The sequence below is a fragment of the Rhinolophus sinicus genome, linkage group LG06 (assembly GCF_036562045.2).
Source record: "Rhinolophus sinicus isolate RSC01 linkage group LG06, ASM3656204v1, whole genome shotgun sequence".
Lineage (NCBI taxonomy): Eukaryota > Metazoa > Chordata > Mammalia > Chiroptera > Rhinolophidae > Rhinolophus > Rhinolophus sinicus.
In genome coordinates, this window is record NC_133756.1 from 132,174,876 (window position 1) to 132,190,681 (window position 15,806).

The window sequence follows — 15,806 nt, forward strand, 5'->3', positions numbered from 1 at the left end:
CATTGTGACGTCGGACAGTCTACCCCACCTGGTCCTATCTCCACTTGTGCTCCTGCCTCACTGGCCTCACTATGAGGTTGGCCTTTTTCCCTGCCCATGCAATGCTCTCCTCTCGTAGCTGATTCCCGTATGTTGGTCCAGCCCTGACACAGGCCCAGGGATCACCCTCCAGGCATAGCCAGGCGTCTGCCCCTCGCCTAGAGAGCAGGGGCCACGTCTCACTGCTCGCTGTTCCACAAGCAGCAGAGACTCCAGCACACAGCAGAGGCTGGCCAGAGCTGGTGGGGTGAGAGGGACACCGTGCCAGAGGGCCCAATACTGGGACACGTTCTTAGAAGTTCTGTCTTGAGGCCAAGAAAAAATTTCCTAGGATGGAAGTGCTCCAGGAAGCCGAGGCAATGACAAATGAGCTGAGCACAGACAGTCTCCAGAGACGCCTGGGACTCCAGAAGCCTTCACACGCTCCTGCACGCTCCTCATACCCCTCGAGCAGTTTATGTGAATGGGCCTGGACAGGGTGTAGACAGTGGATTCCAGACTCGATGGAAAGGAATTGCTGCAGGAGGACAGACGAGAAGACAGAGTGAGAGCGAGGGAGAAAGGAAGCCTGAGATGTGGAGTCCTGGTCACGGGGAAAAACAGTCGCACACACTGCGGGTGCTGGGGATGGAGCGCTGGGTGTGTGCACGGCTCCAGCCGCCCCTGCCCGACGCCCCTCATCCCTGGACTCAGCATCTGGGACTGACACCCTGACTGATTTGTCACCGACTAGACCACAGCCCCTTGAGGGAAGACACTACGTCACATTGAAGGTTCTATCTACAGCGTCTATTATAGCACAAACCTTAGGCCTGCCAATTACTAGCTCTGGGATCTTGCCAAGCCACTTAAACTCTCTAAGCCTCAATTTCCCAGTCTGTAGAGTGGAGCTAACAATAATCTCTATACCCAAGGAGGGGAAAACGAGCCCTTACTTAGCCCAGGGCGTGACAGTACTCAACAATGGTTAGGTAGTAGTCGTATTATAAGGTAGACATCAAGCAACTGGGGGTAAGAGAGAGGAATAAACATTCAAACAAATGGCAAAATTATGTAATCAAAATGTAGCAAGAATACATCCGAATTACAGTAAGAGCAGTAAGGAGAGAAAGCACTTAATTTTGCCTGAGCCTATATAGAAAATTTCAGAGAGGAGATTGGTGACACGTGGATTAAAGTCTAAGGAACTAGAATGGGTCAAAGGAATGGCATGTACAAAGGCACAGAGGCAGGCCAGAGAATCCGGTGTGTTCAGGAACTACAAGTCTGGCTACAAGCAGAGTCTGTGCAAAGCAGTGGCGGTGACACGGCTGGAAGAGATTGGTAAGAGCCAACCATCCCTGCATAGCCTGCCTAAGAGACACGGAAGAGCCACCGGAGGGTTTTGAGCAGAAAACGAATGGCACAGGCACGCTGGTGGCTGTGTGGAAGGTGGAAAAGGGGGAAGGTTGGAGGTAACACAGGACAGTGATTTGGGTTGGGGGGAAGGGAACAGAGATGGGGGTGGGGAAAGAGGGAAATGAAGTAAGCCGGGTGAAGGATCCAGGTAGAGACAGTCTCAGAAAAACTGTGGCTGGCCCTTGGCACTCCCCACAGCTCCTTCATATGAAGTATGGGTCTAGGAGTTAGATAAATCATCTTCTCTCCACATTTGCTGCCTTACAGTTGGTGCAACAACAGAGGAGCATCAATATGGAAAATTCCAGCTGGAAGCTTTAACCAGAGTGAGCAGGCCCAGAGGTCACAGTCACCATGGAGGACGGACAAAACCACCTACAACAGGCCTGGGATCAAGGCCAGCACTTCCACTCCCGTGCAAACCTGGGTCCCAAGTTCCAGCGACAGAACCTTTTAGGTGTGCTTTTTTTAAAAAAAAAATTTTTTTAAGGCTTTTACAGGAATCCAAGGTCTTCCAAGTACTTCAGAGGAATGACTTGTATCTTGTTTGTTCTTAAAGAAAAAAAGATAGTCTCTTTGCCTTCCATGTCTGTGTGCAGACAAAAAAGATGCAATGACTCACTAAGTCTCTAGGGTCCCAGAAGTTGGTCGGTCTGTCTGTCTTTCTAACACACACACATACACACACACACACACACACACACACATTCCCCATATCCCTTACCTCCAACCCCCCGCAATAGGAACACATTACTATCCTGTGAAAGGAACTGTATTCTAATGGCCTTGGGTGTAGGTGAAGCGGGCAGGGAAAAAGCCATACATGACCATTCCTGCTAAACAAAAATGGTTGCCTCTGCTGCTTCCTACCTTGGTTTCAAACTAATTAGACAGAGCTAATGAGTAGGCAGCAATAGTGCTTGATTCAGCTGTTCCAGACCCAAGTGCTGTTTTACTTATTAAAAATAAAGACACCCAAGGGCTCAATTTGGTAAAAATGCACACAGAGAGGCACATTTCCTTTTTAAAAAATGTTTTGTATTAAAAAACGGTATCTGTTTAATAAGTACCAAAAATCAAATGTCCAATAGAAAGATCCCTGGCAGCACCTGTGTGCACTTTCAGACGTGTCTTCAAAGAACATTAGAGACAGAATCAGAAGACCTGAGTTCTATTGTCAGCTCTGCCATTTACCGGCTGCGTGATCCTGGGACAAACACATAAGACCCTGAGCCTCTGCTTCCTCAGTATCAATGGGCATAATGCTCACAGAGTCTGGGGGAGAGGATGTAACTGGAAGTGTTCTGCAAACTAGAAAGCACTTTGTCAACACCCACTCGGTGAACCAATATTTACTGAAGGCTTATTAGGTGCCAGGCACTGCCCCCCTTAGGCTGTTCCACCATCACCAACAATGTGCCTCTGCAGCTCAGTCACTGGGTGTCAATTTCAAATGCAGCCTGGTCTATGGTCTCAAGCAACACACCCGTTCACCCAGTGTTTTTCCTTATCGAAGCATGAGTCACTTGCCTCCATCAGGAGATACTTAATGACGTCTCAGCCCTGGGACATGTAAGTACAAATGATGATGGGGACAGGGGCCTCCTGCCACCTCTGCTGCCCCAGAGGGCCTAAACCTGAGAAGTTTCCAGAACCTTCGTCTCCATAACCACAGAATAAGATGATTCTCACGACCAAGGCCAAGGCAGGTGAACAGATGGCTGTATCCTTCTGATGTTAGAGAGCCTGGCTCCATGTCCTCCCCAGGTGACCTTCACCTACAGGCTCAGCTCGAGCCCCAGGCTAGCCCTGACCAGTCAGTCCTGTGCTCAGTTAGGAAAGGCTTAAAGCATCTGTGGGGACAGAGTCTCAGAGAGCATTTTCCAGGCTCTCAGCCACACGTGGAAAGGTGCTGACTCGGGTAGTAGATGGTCATCAGCTGTAACCAGTTAGCCATTGGCCACTGATATAAGTGCCGTGGCTGAGCTAGCAAGTGTGGACGGAGGATTGCAGATCATGTGGATCCTACATCCTGTAGGATGACATTCATGACATCAAGGGTAATACGATAACAGGTCTGATGGCCATTCCAGAAAGAATTCCAAAATTGCTTTAAATGGTAGAGTAGGTGCTGGCATCGGTGCATAGCTTCCCAAGGGGAGTATTTCGAAGGTGACGGTACCGATATTCAGCAATGAGGTGTGTAGCACTTTTTCTAGGATGAGTTCGTGAAGTTAATTGTCTGACTTCGTACAACACCAAGGGAAGTGATGAGCTATGATTCAGTCTTCGTCTCTTGCATTAATTGGCTGTGTGACCTCAAGTAAGTCACTCTCCTTACCTGGGTCTCTTTATCCTCCTTTGTACAGGGACAGGCTTCGATCCGGTGAGCCATCTCTGAGGACCTTTCTATGCCTTACATTCAGCAATTTCCTTGCTACTCAAAATGTGGTTCTCAGACCTGCAGAATCAGAATCTATATTTTAACAAGATCCCTAAATGAATTGCATACACACTGAAGTTTGAACACCACAGTTCTACAGCTCCTCAGAAAGACCCACACCGACCTGGGGCATGACATCTTCTGCAAGAAGCTGGAGGAAGAGTCTGTCACAGGATTTTACTGAATGTGATTAGAAGCAGCTGGCCATATTAAGGACTGGAGAGAAATGCTGTAAGATCCTTTTAAACTCAGCTGCGATCCATAAAATATCTCTCAAGTGCTTAGAGTCTTCTAAATTTGAAGTCTTTAGATAAAATGACTTAAAAAATACTAATTATGCACGGAAGTCTAACCATGAACCAAGCATTAGTGAATCCACAGCGCCTTCTGGACGGGCACGCTGCCAGCAGGCCCTGAGCAAAGCTCTACATCAGCAAGGAGGTCACCTCTGGAACCACAGCACTTCTCCCAGCCCCACCTGTCTCCTGACTGGCCCTTGCCCACCAGGACTTCAATCTCGCTTGGCGTCCCACAGACAAAACCACACTTAAAGGAACGTTGCCTGGACCCACACAGCAGGGCAGAGGCGGGAAGAGACCCACACAGAGTCAGGCCCACGGAGCAGAAAGGGAAGAAAGGGAGGAACCTGTGCCGAAGTAACACACACTTAAAAACCTTGGCCTTGCTCCTATATCCAGGGAGAAGATCGGGTCTGGCTTGGTGACCATCCAGTTGAGAAAGTCTCCTTCAGCCAATGAGGCTTTGGGACAAGCAGAGAAAACATCCGAAGCCCTGGGTTCTAGTCCTGGCTCTACAGTAATGTGCTGTGTCCCTGGAAGGCACCTCCTGCCATCCCTTCCCCTCCAGGAGAGTGTCACCACTTGCTCCTCTGACTTGGGATTCCACCACACACTGTAGAATTATTCATCTTTGTCTGCAGCGCCACCTCACCCACGGTGCCAGGGCTACATTGCAACTGCTGTTTCTCCAGCGAGGAAGGGGTACGAGGGAGGAGGTACGGGAGGGGAAGCCTGGACTTGTGACTGTGCAGGTCACCCGCACGGTGGCAGGGAGCTCTTTCGAAGGCACTCGGTGTCACAGTGCCCATGTTCTATCCGAAGCACACTGTGAAAAACTAACGTGTAACCCTCAGAGCCACGCTCCGAACTCCCCACTGCACCTGCCAAGGGCTCCTCTTCCACCTTACGGATTCAGAATCGCACAATCACTACATACGTCATCAGGAGGGTTTCTGACCACCTGATTTCTCCAGCCGACTCTGACAGCAACCTCAAGTGCAGATCTGACTATACAATTCTCTGTAGGCCATTCGCTATCGCTATACTCCGTCTCCAAAAATAAATCTTCAAGGTCTCCAAATCATACACTTAACCTAAAGGAGCAAAGTGACAGGACTCCTGCTTACCTCCTGATTATAACTCTTAAATAATCCTGCTCTTACTGAGGTGGGGGGTGCGGGCAAGACAGCGCTGAGTACCTGCTGAATGGACTACGGCCAGCCCAGGCCTCCCTCAGGGAGGTGTGAGGGCTGCCTTCATGAGTCCCCACGGAGAGCTGGCGCCGGTGGGCCTCTAGGAGGTGCCTTCTCCTAGGGAGCCTTCTCTGACCATCAGTGTAGCCTTAGGTGCCACCTCCACCCTCCCCCACTCATCTTGCATGGCACACTCTTATCTGTCATCTTTGTGAGGACAGGACGCCAAAACTTGTCCCTGTACCCATGGTGGCCTGCACACAGGAGTCACTCGACAGGCGTTTTATGACTGAATGAATGAATGGACCAACCCATGAAAAACAAACAAACAAGAACCAAAGATCCTTTACTCAGTTTTATCAACGTCAGTCAAGACCGCCCTTCACACCCATTGTGAGCTGGGCCTACTTCTCAGTCCAGAAGCTAGAGCAGAAAGAGAAGACCCAGGTCAAATCTGGGAAAAACTGGGATTCAAAGCGGCTTCGAGTTTTTCCTGGACCAGGGCGCACTAACAAAGAGGCTCTTCTCGCCTCCTTCACACTCTGCAATGTTGTGCTACTTTCTTACCAGAATTGATAGGTCGCAAATTTACTCTTTAGAAACTGGATACTGTTTATATTTAAGTTATTAAACGCAATGGGAAAGTACTCAGCATATAGTCACTGTTTAAATTAACATTTGTTGAACCTCACTCTATGGAATTCTATTGCTCTCTGTCACGAACTAGGAAATCTGCAAATAGTGGAGTTACAGAGCCACTCTGGGCCACCCACTTTTGTGACTATAAAAGCACTTAAGTAAGGAAAGCTGACTTTGGTGGCATAGCCTCTATTTTCCATCCACTTATATAACTCTGCATTGTCAAGTGCACCAATAACTGGTACTGTCATCTCATGCCCCCAAGAAAAACCTCCGTTGGGGCTCTTTCTACATTTATTTTCAATTGCCAGTTCCCCAGAGGAAAAAGTCAAATCACTGACGCTATTTCCAACTCCATGCTCAAGGCAGCCACGCAGAGGATAATAGGGCAGCTCAGCTTTTGCTCTCTTTGAGAGAGGAAGACACCCCATGGCTGTGTGGGAAAGGCAGGACCCATGTGAGGACATTTAAAATACAGCCAGGAAACCCAAAACAACAGAAAGAGAAGCTGGAGGAAAAAGCTGTTTGGAACTATGCATCGTTCCAAGTAACATATTATGTTATTACATAAGCAACAAAGTGAGCTTTTAGAATTGCCATTCATTGACTATTTCATCCACTCATGTGTTCATTCAGCAAACGTTCACTGGGCACCCATTATGTGCCAGGCACTGCACTGAGCCGGCAGGGAGCATGAGAAGGATTCCTAGGAGGCAGAACATCAGTCCACAACGGCTCACTGACATTCTTGCCACACGAGCCTTCCTTCGGGTCTTTGCACCAGGTCCTTCCATGCGTCAGCGCAAGTCTCAGCTTCAGTGTCTCTCCCTCCAGGAGGACTAGACTAGGCTTGCCTGTTATATACTCCCAAAGTCTCTCCTCTTGAACACTCTGTATCCTCATATTACTTTGTCTTCCCCAATAAAGGGTAAGCACCATGTGGGCAGGGACTGCCTCTCCAGTAACTAGCACAATGGCTGGAATACAGGACTCAATAAATGTTCACTGAACACATGAATGAACTGGGGCTTATGGGCAAACTGCAGGCCCTTAAGTGTATAGGGGGATATGTGTGGGATTCGGAGCTGCACAGACCACACTTGAACCCCATTTAGGCTAGATCATCTTAAGCATCCCCATGATCTCCCTGAGCCTCAGTTTCCGCATCTGTAAAATAGAGATAATATTTAGAGCTGTGGTGAACATTAAATAAAATGATGTGACTAACGTGACTGGTACAAAATAGATGCTCAACAAATATTACCCCTTAGGCACCCCCTACTCTTCTATAGTAGAAAGAATTGCTAACAGTAAGGCAGGGCCCCAACCCTATAGAAACTTATCAACTTATCGAGACAGGAATAAGGCACAGGATCACAAGATAGGGCAGGTCAGGACAGAGGTAGCAGCCCAGTGACATCTTACTGATTCCCAGGCTCTGAACTTGAGCTTCTTCAATCTACCTGACTGGGTCCAGAACCAAGCCTGCAGTTGGAGATCAAATGGCTGCAGCTATGGGAGAAGATAGCAGAGACTAAGCCTATCCCTCATGCCAGAAAATGGCCTTTGAAGCACTCAGGCAAAAGCACACATCTCTTCCCCAGCTACACTGTCCATAAGTAAGTAAAGGGAACCCAAAGGTCTACAAGGGGCCTACCGTCACTGAAGAAGACCAGTGAGGGGAAAGGCAGAGAGGGCAGTGTAGGCCTAGCCTCAGAGGACGAGGCTCCAGTCTGAACTCTGCCATCTAGAAGATGGGTGCTTAGGGGGCAAGTCTTTCCCTTCCCTGAGCCTCATTTCACCATGGCAGAGGGAAGGGATTGGACTAGGATGGCATCTAAGGGTGGTTACATGCATCCGAGATTCTACACGCATGTCACTCACTCTCATTAGCGGGCAGAGGGAGACTCTAAAATCGTGCACACCGCTGATCTGACGCTCGGCTGCACTGTCAATTACACGGCGCATAGAAGGGTCAGAAGGAAGAGCTAACACGGTGTTTTCTGAACCGCAGTCAGTCTCCCGAGTCAGCCCTGCACCTGTTCCTTCTGCATAGACAACTTACTAGACGTCACTGCAGGTACTCCCGTAAACACCTACCATTTATCACTTGCTTGGGTATTTCAGGTCGTCTTCTCTGTTTTTACGACTAATGAGAGTATTATAAAGACTAATCAATAAAAGTGCCCAAAAAATTTACCCAGAAAACAATCTTCTTTCTTTGTTTCCGTTCATAATAGCAATACCTTTAATGCATTACTGACCTGCACTGAAAATCAGACAAACACCAGAAGGGATCTGGAGACAAATACATGCCTCCTTCACAGACAAATAATGCCATAGAGAGTACTGTAACCCATTCATAACCCAGGGCCTTTTTCTTATGGAAACAATACTATAAATGATACTCAATGTCTGGGGCCGGGGCCTGCTGCATTGAAACAATAGCCACATACCCGCTAAGTACCTTTTAACAGTACCTTTTAAGGTATCCCAGCCGTTCTCCTCAGAGCTGGAGAAACTAGTGATAAAACACAATTTCTGTCCTTAAAATCTGAGGCTATAGATTAAGTGGTCCCTGCTGTGGAAGAAAAAGTGACAGACAGGAACCAGTCCATATGCCAGAAAATGGCCTCTGTGAGCACTTAAGCCAAATAATAAATTGCAGAACTTTGCCCAGTATCTACACCATAGAAGCCACATAACCCTGGGCCAGGAGTTTGCAAAGTGTGGTCCCAGGCCATCAGCATGGACCTGCACCCCTCCACCCCCACCCCCACCGCCACTATCAAGTTCTCAGGCTCCACACCAGACCTATAGAATCAGAAACTCCAGGGGTGGGGCCCAGCCAGCTGTTTAACAAACCCTCCAGGTGATTCCAATAAGTGCTTAAGTTTGAGAATCACTGCCTTGAGCATCCCAACTGCTGCATATTTGCAGTGAAAATGGTAGAAAACGAAGTTGTCCGTTAAACCTAAGAGAAAAACAAGCACATTAGGTAAGAAATAGGTTTTTTAAATGACCTTAATGTTAGTATTTTGGAAGAAGCAGGTTTATTAGAGGCAGAAGGGAGAGAGAAATGCTGGTTCTGATGCAGAAGGAAATGTGGAGCCTCTGAAGCTTAAGGCCCCAGGCCTTTTCCTGTGTGGTACTTTCTTTCCAAATATAGGCCTTTTCTGTCCCTTCAGCTGAGAGCTCATCACTTCCGAGGGTGTTCCCACACCTTCAGTAGCGGGGCTCTCAGACTCAGCAACCACAATTAAGGTTGCTTAAAAAAATTTTTTTAACTCAAAAATAGAAGGAGGGTGGAAAGTAAAAAAGGAAGGAGCAATAAATGTTGTAACGTCACTAAATTTAAAAATGAAGGGAGAATTAAAAGAGAGAGAAAAAATATGTGAGTACATAATGAAAAAGAGATTGTTTAAAGTAGGATTTGCTGAGCTCTGAATAACAAAAGAGAGAAGAGGAGGACAGGATCAAACCAAGGAGAAAAGAGGTAGCGAAGGGATACTGACACATACCTTGGCCTCTGCCACCAGGTGGCAAAACCAACCCAGCACAGCTGGGTTGCCCTCCAAAAGCTTTTGTTTTGATTTGTCTTTTCTCATTTTTCGTTATTACGTTGGGGGTGAGAATGGAGATATAGAGCAACTTCAAGTTGGGTGGCTGAGAGCAGGGAGAGCACACTTAGCGATGTATTGTTTCTATGCATGTTAATTCAGTCAGTGACCTTAATTAAGAAATACCATTATATTTTACAATGTGAGAGCAACCACGTAATAAAAAGTGCCCACGATGATAAAGATAATACATTAACATTTTACTGCAACTAAGTTTTAAGATAATACATTTGATTTTAAAATACCTCTTTTCCTGGAATAAAACTCAATATCAAGTTAGGTCTAATTTTATGGACCAAAATGCAATTTTCGTCCAGCACACCACAAAACGTTAAATACCGAGGAAGACAGTAATAATGAAAAGTCTGCTGTAGTGTAACAGCAAATTTCCTAAAGAGATGATTTGAGGTTCTACAGGTCACAGAGGAAGACACAGATGGTTAATCATAAATCCATCTAAAGACAGTTCATTTCCATCATCTCTCATTTTACATGGAAGCTTAAACAACTCTCTGGGCTTGGAAGGTTGTAAATGTAATAATGTTGTTCCAATTCACTACTAGTTCCTATTGATTTTCTCTCATTTCATCTGTATTGATTAATGTCATCTTGTGACATTCAAATAGCAAACTGAGGAAGACAAAGATATGCATGGAGTAGTGCTCTACGCATGGAGTTGGCTCTATGCATGGAGTTGGCTCTATGCATGGAGTTGGCTCTATGCATGGAGTAGTGCTCTATGCATGGAGTTGGCTCTATGCATGGAGTTGGCTCTATGCATGGAGTTGGCTCTATGCATGGAGTTGGCTCTATGCATGGAGTTGGCTCTATGCATGGAGTAGTACTCTATGTATGGAGTTGGCTCTATGCATGGAGTTGGCTCTATGCATGGAGTTGGCTCTATGCATGAAGTTGGCTCTATGCATGGAGTAGTGCTCTATGTATGGAGTTGGCTCTATGCATGGAGTTGGCTCTATGCATGGAGTTGGCTCTATGCATGGAGTAGTACTCTATGTATGGAGTTGGCTCTATGCATGGAGTTGGCTCTATGCATGGAGTTGGCTCTATGCATGAAGTTGGCTCTATGCATGGAGTAGTGCTCTATGCATGGAGTTGGCTCTATGCATGGAGTTGGCTCTATGCATGGAGTTGGCTCTATGCATGGAGTAGTGCTCTATTGAGAAGAGTCCTAAACTGGAATCAAGACACCTGGGCTCTCTCTAGTCCTTGCTCAGCCACTACCAGTCATCATCCCTGAAAAAGGCACTTCATCTCTCTGGGCTTCGGGCTCCTCATATATAAAATGACACAAAAATATTTACCACAATTCACCAAAATGTTACAATAAACTGATGACAAAAGAAGAAGTTATTATGAAATAGTATTTAGATTCCCCTAAATTCAAGTCAAATAAGCAAACAACCCCTCTCCTAAAGAACTACTTTTCAGGTTTTTTTTTAAGATTTCATTGGGGAAGGGGAACAGGACTTTATTGGGGAACAGTGTGTACTTCCAGGACTTTTTTCCAAGTCAAGTTGTTGTCCTTTCAATCTTAGTTTTGGAGGGCGCAGCTCAGCTCCAGGTCCAGTTGCCGTTGCTAGTTGCAGGGGGCGCAGCCCACCATCCCTTGCGGGAGTTGAACCGGCAACCTTGTGGTTGAGAGGACGCGCTCCAACCAACTGAGCCATCTGGGAGGCAGCTCAGCTCAAGGTGCCGTGTTCAATCTTAGTTGCAGGGGGCGGAGCCCACCATCCCTTGCAGGACTCGAGGGATTGAACTGGCAACCTTGTGGTTGAGAGCCCACTGGCCCATGTGGGAATCAAACCGGCAGCCTTTGGAGTTAGGAGCATGGAGCTCTAACCGCCTGAGCCACCGGGTCGGCCCCCAAACTACTTTTAAAAGCTTTTAAAATTAGGCAAAGAAAAATATGCTGTTTTAGGGATCACAAATCTCAAGGCGGGAAAAGTGGAAAATAGTTCTCAATGTTGTTGAATCCTCAAATTTTGGTTGATCAAAAGAAGTGTCTTTGGAAAAATCGAGTTTGATTAGTCCCAAATGATGCTAGAGTTACCACAGCAACAGATGGGACCATTCAGTTGGAGCAATCAATAAGAGACATCAACAAGTGGCTCTGCTTTTCCTATGACAGCCACAGAAACTTTCTACTAAAGGTTGTATATCAATATTGTACTTCTCTGAAACATACAGTTTCAAAATGCTCATGGAATTAACAAGATTCAAGTGATTTTCAGAATAAATTTTTTAAAATAAAAAATAAAAAACTAGGATTTTAATTGTTGATATCTTTGAATGAAAGGTATTATCTGCATACATATGTCCAGGAAGGAATACCAATCAAATGAGTCTACAGACAATTTACTCTGCATGTTTCCTTAGCTGCTGTATTAATAAAAGGTAATATAATACATGGTAAATATGTACTCAACAAAACAAGAGCTTTCAATCTCTCTATTAGTAGATACTCAAATTCAAACAAGCCAAACCATCCTTCAAATGATTCAGATCACAGAGTTAGACAAATATTAGCTTAGCTTGCTTCCCAGCTGGTAGTCCAGACAGAGTTCAATCCAGTTACAGATACTGGAGAAAAGAAACTGCCTATGTCATTTATCTTTAATTCACTGTCCCGTTGAACCCACATATCCTCCAGGTAAGACCCACAGCTTAGATATTAGTTCTACTGTTAACTAACAATGGTTGACTTCAATGTGATGGGACTAGCGGGAGGGCCGTGACTGGGGCAATCTTAACATAAAAAGGTTCATAAAGACCTTTCATCCTCTGGCAATTTCAAAGCAAATAGATCTTTAGGCTTCAAGCTACGTAACATTTGTAGCCATGAAAGAAAAAGGAACTAGAGACCAAGATGTATTGAGGAACCTCAACCAAATGAGCTTCTAATAAGATCACATACCCAAAAAATTTTATCCTGATTTTATTGTTGTAAAACAATAACTGAAATGATTTGCAGAAAGAAAACTTCATCCACAAGTCTATTATCTAACACCACATCTTTTTCTCATGATTCAACATTCCCTTCAAATCCACCTCTGAGCACAAACAGAATTTTACCCTGAGATATGTACGAACCCAGTTCCCATTTCTCACTTAATCTAGAGAAAGGGTTTTCAAACCGTGTCCTATGGAACCTAGTGTTCCTTAGCTGAATTTCAGGAGCTACCAGAAAGAGAGGGTCTGCCAGCAGGCAGCCGAGTTGTAAGGATTCATTCTCCCTCCCCCTGCTTCCTTTTCCCTGTTCTCAATTCAGTCAGAACAATTCCATTTTTATTTATTTTAGATTTTGAGATTCTGCATAAAATTTTATTTGAAAATACAAAAATCGTTCTAGTACTACTAAGCATTTAAAACTTAAGGCATAGACTCATGAAATTTTAGGGTTGGAAAGAACCTGAGAGAGCCAATGCTTTTATTTGACCAAGGCTAAAAGGAGACCCAAAGAGAAGAAAGGCTTGTCCTAGCTCACACAGGCAATTACAAGCTAGAATTCAATCCCAGGTCTCCTTACAGAGTCAAAGATTCTATTCCTAGAGGACTGAACTATTCATTCACTCCTTCAATACATATTTATCAAATGCTACTATGTGCCAGGCACTGATTTAAGCACTGAGAGGTTAAAACAGACCAAAAGGAAAAAAAATGCTGCCCTCATGGCACAGTTTAGTAGAGGAAGATAGATAATAAACACAACAAATACACAGTATATTAGAAAGCAATAAAGCAAAGAAGGGGCTGGGGGCACCAGGATGGCAGTAGAGGGTCAGAGGTTGCAAATGGTGAATTTCCAAAGACCATCACCATTAGGTCTTTATGTACCTAATAAAAATATGGGTGTATATGCTATCACTCGCATTAATTCAGCCTCACTAATTCAGAGGAGAAAATAATCTAATGGTAAATCTGTCTGAAATTTTCCATGTCTCCACCTATTCTTTTTTAAATGGCATACAAAGCCAATTAAGTATATTACAATAAGCAGGGTGTTAAGATTCTTTGGTTAAAAATGTTAAACAGTACTTTAGAAGAACACAGGAGCAGGGTATTAGTTGTTGCACTTGGCTCTAGAAGAAGCCAAGGATGTGGAGAGAGAGAGAGAGAGAGAGAGAGAGAGAGAGAGAGAGAGAAGTGAGGAGATCTGGCTGCCAGGCTTATTCTACTGTGTGACACTGGATAAGATGATTAAGTTCTCTCAGCCTGTTTCCTTATCCGTAAAATAAGGGGCCGGCCATAGGAAACATTCTCTGAAGCTCCACGTATCGTTCAAGCACCAACGCCCTCTACACTCAGGCATCTGCCATTATACCTAAGTGATCAGCATAGGTATAAAGGATTAAACTGCAAACTTTAATAATTTGTGCCATATTATTAATAAATGTGTCAAGAACCTTTAAAAACTCTATACCCTTTGATCCAGGAATCCTATTTCTAGAAATCCTTCCTGAGAAGATAATCAGAGGTTTGAACAAAGAGTTAGGTACAAACATGTTGAGCACAGAATAATTAGTACCAAAAACTTGGAAACAACCTAAATTCCCAAAAATAATCACATAAATTGTGGCATATCCAAATAATGGAATAGTATTTTTTTAATGTGACATAGTTGTTTTTAAGAATATTCAATAATATGGGAGAAATGTTCCCAATGTAATTACAGGTAGATAATTGATATATAGCAAACATACTATATATAATATCTTGTTTTTTTAAATATATATATATATACATATATATGTGTGTGTGTGTGTGTATATATATATATATATATATATATAAAAGCATTAGAATGTTCTAAGTGGTTTTCTCTAGGCTGTGAAATTATGGCTGATTCTGGTGTTCTATACTTCTACAAATGAGCATGCACTGCGTTTGTAACCAGAAATTATAAATTATTTTTTAAAAATACCTGTCCTACCTATCTCCCACAGTAGTGATAAAAATGAAGGATGAGCTTTCTAACAATAAAATGGAATCCCCAGGGAGATGGTTCAAGCAACACTGTGTGACCACATGGCCCCGACTAGGTCAGACTTTAGGAACCTGGGATTCTAGAGGCTCCTGGGAAATCCCTCTACTGCCCACAGAACGTGTCCTGCACTGTTGGCAAGGCAGGGCTGGCTGGGTTGGTGCCCGCCTTCCTGCCTAGCGAGCGCCCTGACGATCAGTGTTATGTACTATGCAGGGTAATACAAGCCGTCAGTGGCCAAGCAGGAGAGATCCTCTGGGGACCAAGCCAGCAAACAGTGGCCCCTGTGCCCTTACCAGCTGCCAGCACCCCCGTGGGAAGGACCCTTCTGCCCAGCAAACATGTCGCTGGGACCTCTGCTACTGGCTCTGGGATACAGTGCTCATCGTTTGTTTAGCCAACCATGCGTTTTAAAAGACAATATCCCTGTGTGGCGGTTTGGCTTGGTCACAATACAGTATAAGCAGCTTAACTTATACCTATGGCCCTGCAGGCCCCAAAGCTTATGATAGACGGGAAGGCTGAGTGTCAAAGGACAGTGATTTGTCAAAGGCCACACTGCAGGTAACTGGCAAGCGGGTCTAGAACCTGGATGTCCTGAGTTCCAGTTTAATGTGCTACATTTCAGAATCCCTGGTGCTCTAGAGACTCTAGACCGCTTATATTAGAAGGGGCCCCAGACTCCTCCACCTCCTGTGGTCTCTTTGCTTAGGATCACAGGAGACTTCGGTTGTTATTTCAAATTGTCAGTGACTGAATGTCATGCAGGGTCTCAGCTCCCACTCCCCGCACAAGAACACAGGACATGGTGAGGCCAAAAGGGAACACCCACGGAGCCATAGATAGGGGAGTTGTACCACTATAGTCTCACTGGCGGCTGGGTTGGAGACACAGGAAGCAGGAGCCACACAATCTGCAGCCTGCCGTCTGCTTCTCTGCCAACAAACCAACCAACGTAGCCACGGCAGTTACATCAGTGGCTGTGGGGACACAGCCCCAAAGAGCAGTTTCCAGGCTCTCGGCCTCACATAGAAAGGTGCTGGCTCAGGTAGTAAATGGCCATCAACTGTGATTGCATGGCCATCAGCTGTGGCTACTTGGCCGTCAGCTGTAACCAGTGAGCCATTGGCCACTAATATGACTGCTGTGGCTATGCTAGCAGCAAATGGGGGT

General features: G+C 45.3%; 1 protein-coding gene across 1 annotated transcript in view; it reads right to left on the minus strand.

Annotated features, from left to right (window-relative positions):
- The window catches only part of SERGEF (secretion regulating guanine nucleotide exchange factor), a 194,146-nt gene that overhangs the window by 110,684 nt on the left and 67,656 nt on the right, over positions 1-15,806 (minus strand).